Source organism: Felis catus, chromosome A2 (genome assembly GCF_018350175.1).
Source record: "Felis catus isolate Fca126 chromosome A2, F.catus_Fca126_mat1.0, whole genome shotgun sequence".
Classification (NCBI taxonomy): Eukaryota; Metazoa; Chordata; class Mammalia; order Carnivora; family Felidae; genus Felis; species Felis catus.
The window spans coordinates 79,305,798-79,311,797 of record NC_058369.1 but is presented as its reverse complement, the minus strand read 5'-3'; the positions used below and the strand labels follow the sequence as shown (position 1 = coordinate 79,311,797).

Below are 6,000 nucleotides of genomic sequence, written 5' to 3'. Positions count from 1 at the left end.
GTGGAATTGTCTGGATCATACGGTAAGTGCAATTTTTGGAGAAACTGCCAAACTCTTTTCCAAAGTGGCTGTACCATTTTACATTCCTGAATTGGTAGCTGTTAAAGGCCTCCCAGGTGATCCTGGTGGACAGCCAGGACTGAGACCCTGCCTTAGGGCAGCCTGTGAGGCTGGAGCTGAAAGTCTGAGAAACGTTGTTCAGGAGGCCCGAGAGTCTTGGAGCTCCCAGCTCGTGTTTGGTACGGTTCCACAACACTCAACCCAGGGCACACACTGGAATCTCCTGGAGAGCCTTTTACAAACACAGTGTCGGTCCTTTTACCCACAGGAAGTCTGATATAATTGCTCTGGGGATGGGGCGGGGTGGAGGGAGGTCAAGGGCAGCACAACTTTTTAACAGCTTCCTGGGTGGTTCTAGAGCTCAGAGTGACCAACTTTCCTTGTTTGCCCAGGACTGCTAGGGATCCAGTTCTGGGAAGCTTTCTCCTTCTCCTCCTTTCCCCCCTCCTCCTCCCCCTCCTCTCCCTCCCCTTCCTCCTCCTCCTCCCCCTCCCCCTCCAATATGGGAAGCTTCATGAATTTGTATGTCATCTTTGCGCAGCGGCCATCCTAACCTTTCTGTATCCTTCCAATTTAAGTAGATGTGCTGCCGAAGGGAGCACAATTCTGGGAAACTTTCAGTGCTAAAACTAGGAAAGTCCCAGGTCAGCTTAACACTTGGTCACCCTATTTGTGGACCGCTAGCATAAGGAGCCCTGCTTTGGCGTCAGACTCCCCAGTCCTCCTGTCCACCCGGGATTCATAGCTCAGGGTCGTGTGCATGTTTGGGAAGCATGTATAAAAGGGAAGTGGAGGGGACAGGAGTGGCCAGAAGAGACTGTGGGGTGGTACCCTCTCTGTTTTCTGTTTCAGACAGGGGTAAGTCAGAGATGCCTCAGCTGGGAGTTTTGCTTGCTGTTAAAAAGAGGGGGAAATATATAAAGCATAATTGTTCTGAGAAAATATAGGTGAGGCAGTGTACTGTAATGGCCTCTGCAGCCAGACCGCCTCTCTTTAAAATCCATTGTTACCACTGACCATTAATAACTACGTGATCTTGGGCAAAACACCTAAATTCTCTGCCTTAGCTTCTTTCATGGATATAATGGGGATAATTTATCTACCTTACAAGGGAAGTCTTGAGGACCAAACGAGTCACTTATGTAAAGCTATTTTAAAAAGTGGTGCCTGGGGGCGCCTGGGTGGCTCAGTCAGCTGAACGTCTGACTTCGACTTAGGTCATGATCTCATGGTCTGTGGGTTCGAGCCCCACATCGGGCTCTGTGCTGACAGCTCAGAGCCTGGAGCCTGCTTCCGATCCTGTGTCTCCCTCTCTCTCTGCCTCTCCCCCATTCTCACTTTGTCTCACTCTGTCTCTCAAAAATAAATAAATGTAAAAAACATTTTTTTTAAATAAAATAAAATAAAAAGTGGTGCCTGGGGACACCTGGGTGGCTCAGTCGGTTGAGTGACTTCGGCTCAGGTCATGATCCCAGGGTCATGAGATTGAGCCTGGGTTCAGGCTCTCGGCTGACTGTGGAGCCTGCTTGGGATTTTCTCTCTCTCTCTCTCTCTCTCTCTCTGCCCCTCTCCCCTGCTCATGCTTTCTTTCTCTCTCTAAAAAAAAATTATTGACTTTTATTCAGTACTGAGAGACAGAGTGTGAGCAGGGGAGGGGCAGAGAGATTAGGGCACACAGAATCCAAAGCAGGCTCCAGGCTCTGAGCTGTCAGCACAGAGTCTGACTCGGGGCTTGAACTCACAAACCGTGAGGTCATGACCTGAGCCGAAGTCGGTCTCTTAAACCGACTGAGCCACCCAGGTGCCCCTCTTTCTCTCTAAAATTAAAAAAATAAAATAAAAACATGGTGCCTGTACTAAACATGGTATGTACTAAGTGCTACATAAGTATTTACTATTATTATCTTAACAGCCTTTTTAAAACGAGAAAGGGAAATTATGGGGCGCCTGGGTGGCTTAGTCGGTTAAGTGTATGACTTTGGCTCAGGTCGTGATCTTATGGTTTGTGGGTTCGAGCTGCACATTGTGCTCTCTGCTGTTAGTGAGGAGACTGCTTCAGATCCTCTCTCTCTCAGCCCCTCCCCCTCTCATGCTCTCTCTCTCTCTCTCTCTCAAAAATAAATATTTAAAAATTAAGAAAAAAAAAGAAGAAGGGGGAAATCTTGACCAAGCACAGTAGTCCCATAACGTATGTCCCCCGGCTGTCCTCCTAGTTTCCTATTGGAGGATTTTTTGGGGTAACATTTCAGATTTTGTATTGCAGCTTTAAGAAACTATAGCCTCTTGGTTCTGTGTGGCAAGGTAGGAGGAGCTAAAAGTGTATTTGCTATACACTTAAAGTTCTTGTGCAAATCCTAAGACAGATGTAAGTTTTGGAACCTGATGAGTTTATTTTCACCAGGTTGTTTCATTGGTGAGATGATGCATCTTAAGAGGGGTTTTTTTTGTTTTTTTATTTTTTTTGTTTTTTTTTAAGTTTATTTTGAGTGAGAGAGAGAGAGAGAGTATGAGCAGGTGAGGGGAAGAGATAGAGGGAGAGAGAGAGACTCCAAAAGCAGGCTCCTCACTGTCAGCACAGAGACTGATGCAGGCTTTGAACTCACTAACCATGAGATCATGACCTGAGCCGAAATCAAAATGTGGGTGCTTAACTGACTGAGCCACCCAGATGCCCTTCGAAATTTTTTTTTTTTTTTTAAAAACAGAACACAGTCTAAAAGTGACACCGTATTAGTCTTTGTGTTAGGGAGGGCTAGCCCGGGAGCCCGTTTTAACTGTGCACCTGTCATTTAGCAGGGACACGGGGTGCTGTGGAGCTCAGGTCTCAGAAGTTACATGTCAGTCTTTGTCAAATGGTGACATTCAGTCATCTGAGACAGTGCTCCATCTACTCAGAGGCCATATCCAGCCCTTCCTTACTCTTCATTGACCTAAAAAAGCTAAAATGCTAAGGAATGTTTGAAAACATTTTTCCAGCACATATTTAAATCGATTTTACAAAACATGCAAGTGTAGACACTCTCAAAGGCTGCCTGCTCACTGGCTGTGCGATCTTTGCCAAATTTCTTGACCTCCATAAAGTTTGGTTTCCTCATCTGTAAAATGGGGGGAATAATCTCACCTATCTGATAGGATTATCACAAAGATGAAATGAGAAAAGATGGGAAACAGATAATCATGTTATAGTTTACGCCTATTACTACCACCATCACCACCAGGGTCATTGCTACCACCACTAGGGGGATCCCTGTTCTTTTAGATTAAAAATTTTTTTTAAGTTAATTAATTTATTTTTTTGAGGCAGAGAGAGGGAGAGAGAGAATCCCAAGCAGGCCCCATGCTGCCAGCACAGAGCCTGATGTGGGGCTCAAACCCATGAAACCGTGAGATTGTGACCTGAACTGAAACCAAGGGTCAGATGCTTAACCAACTGAGCCACCCAGGCACCCTGGGAATCCCTGTTCTTTTAGCCATTTTCTTTTTGCTAGAGTGACAGAGGTGTGGCCTAGAGCTGGGAGTCTGCTGGAAGTCTTTACTCTTCTGGCAGCTGGTAGCTAGTGGGGTCGAACAAAGGGTGTGGTCTCTCATGACTGCGACAGGCTCAGGTGGCCTACAGTCCTGTCTTCCCTGGCTGAAACTGAGAAAGCATTTCCCCAAATAATCCTACCGCACTGGTGTCAGGCTTCAAGTACATCTGTGGGTCTATGGGCTTTTGTAGGTTGTCCTGCAACCTAATCACCCTTGATATTACATTTAAATGGAAGAATTTTTTAGGTTCCGAATGAAGCATTTGGAGCACAGCCCATAGACTGGGGCTGGCTTTTACAACAAAGATAGAGAATTGCTTTGTATGTTATTTTCGAAATTGAGATACCCATTTTACCCCATGCAGTTTTTTTAAATTTATTTTTTATTAAAATTAAAAAAAGTTTTCATTTATTTTCGGGAGGGGGAGGGGCAGAGAGAGGGAGACACAGAACCTGAAGCAGGCTTCACGATCTGAGCTGTCAGCACACAGCCCGACTTGGGGCTTGAACTTGTGAACTGTGGGATGATGACCTGAGCAGATGTTGGATACTTAACCGACTGAGCCACCCAGGCGCCCTTTGACTGCTTAATTTTTTAAGACAACATCCATTGTATGCCTGTCATTATTTTAGGAACCATGTGGCATTGAACAAGACAGCTCCTTGGGACTGTAAGGGGATCACTTAAGGTAAACTTGAAGTCCAAGCAAACATGAAACCTACATGGCTTGAAAGAAGAAGCCCCGGAATGCCGGTGCACCCCACATGAATTACCAACACAAAATCTCCATGGGGAAGTCCCCTATGAGGGAGGATTGCCTTTAAAACCACCCCAAGCATTCCATTTTTAACCACCTCCAGAAAGTGGAGTCGTAATTAATTATATATGCTCACTTTTAGTTTCTCGCTGGTCCTATTTCCAGACTTTTTAAGCTTCCCAGCCCACAGCCAAACACCGCACTCTGGTCAACACAAATGTGAGATTGCCTAATGGCTCCCATATATTTCATCATTGCTTAGGTCTCTGATATTATACTTACCTAAATTTTAAAAATAGCAAAGCAGGGGCATCTGGGTGGCTCGGTCAGTCAAGCGTCCCACTCTTGATTTTGGCTCAGGTCATGATTGCACGGTTCGCGGGTTCGAGTCCTGACAGCTCAGAGCCTGCTTGGGATTCTCTCTCTTGCCCTCCTTCTCTGCCCCGTCCCCACTTGTGCCAGCTCTCTCAAAATAAATGAACTTTATAAAACAACAACAACAACAAAACCACACAGCACAGCAATGCATGCAAAATGTAACAAATTAAAATTCTACAGTTAAGGATGAGAAGAGAGGATCTCATGCTTTGTCCTAGCCCCGACTCCACCCCGAGCTAACTTTCTCTGCTGAGCCTGGTAACCCTGATTCCCGAATCTCAGTATCCCATTCCATTTTCCTAGAAAATAACCTTTCAGTTTCCAGTTGGGGGGCAGAGAAAGAGCAGTCACTTGGTGGCATTTGGAAGGTGAGGGGGGCTCCAGGAGCCCAGCAATCTCCTGTGAGATCTTCAAACCCTTTTTGCCATTTTCACCCCATAGCTGCACCCTCTCCTCTATGGCTCCTACTGGCCTGGGGGATTTGGGGAGAAAATGGGCTTCTCATTAGTATTCTCCTTGAATCACTTTGTAACTTTCTTCTTTCTGCTGACACAATTATCCCTCCAAGTCTGCCATTTACTTTTTTGTCTGTGTGTAAACTTTTAAACTTCAAAGTGCCCAGTGAAATGAACAAAACTTAAGCATACAACCTGATAAATATTTCGCCAATGATTATATTCATTTAACAAGTTCCCAGGTCAAGATATAGAACATTTCCTGCACCGGAAACCTCCCTTGTGCCCCCCAAAGGTAACAGCTATTCTATAAATCCGTCTGTTGGTATTCATGGCTTTAATTCACCAAGGTTACTTTGAATGCCAATTCATTAATTAAAATGTTGAACAGTGCTGGGCTCAGCGTAGACCTGGCGGGAACATCCTCTAAGTGCTTGAAGGTGAGTGCCTCTGGAGGCATCCTGTCTGTACTCAATGTGCATCTAGCCCATGTCAAATTTTTCTCAATTGATTGAGTTGGACAGACTTGCAAAAATTGTAAACCCAAAAACATGCATCTGATTTTTTTCCAAAAGAAAAGCTCCAGAATCATGGTTTCCTTTCCATTTACTTCCCTTCACTGTATGGGCTCTGCCTTTACCCCATTCCAATAATGTACCAGAATTGCTATCCTCTCCCTGTCAGCCCCCAACTCGGGGTCTGGATTATTCAAGCAAGTGGGGAGATGTGTATGTGGGGGCAGGGGGAGGGTGAGTGATAAGACCAGCTAGGAAATCAGATAAGGAAGTGAAGGGAGTTGAGAGAAGCTGAAAATCCTAATAC

The 6,000-nt window shown here is 45.4% G+C and overlaps 1 non-coding gene across 1 annotated transcript; it reads right to left on the bottom strand.

The window, feature by feature from the left end:
- Positions 1–556: 556 nt before the first annotated feature.
- LOC111559599 lies at positions 557–662 on the bottom strand. The gene has a single exon (XR_002740728.2). It is a non-coding gene; the product is annotated as a U6 spliceosomal RNA (small nuclear RNA).
- Positions 663–6,000: the final 5,338 nt, after the last annotated feature.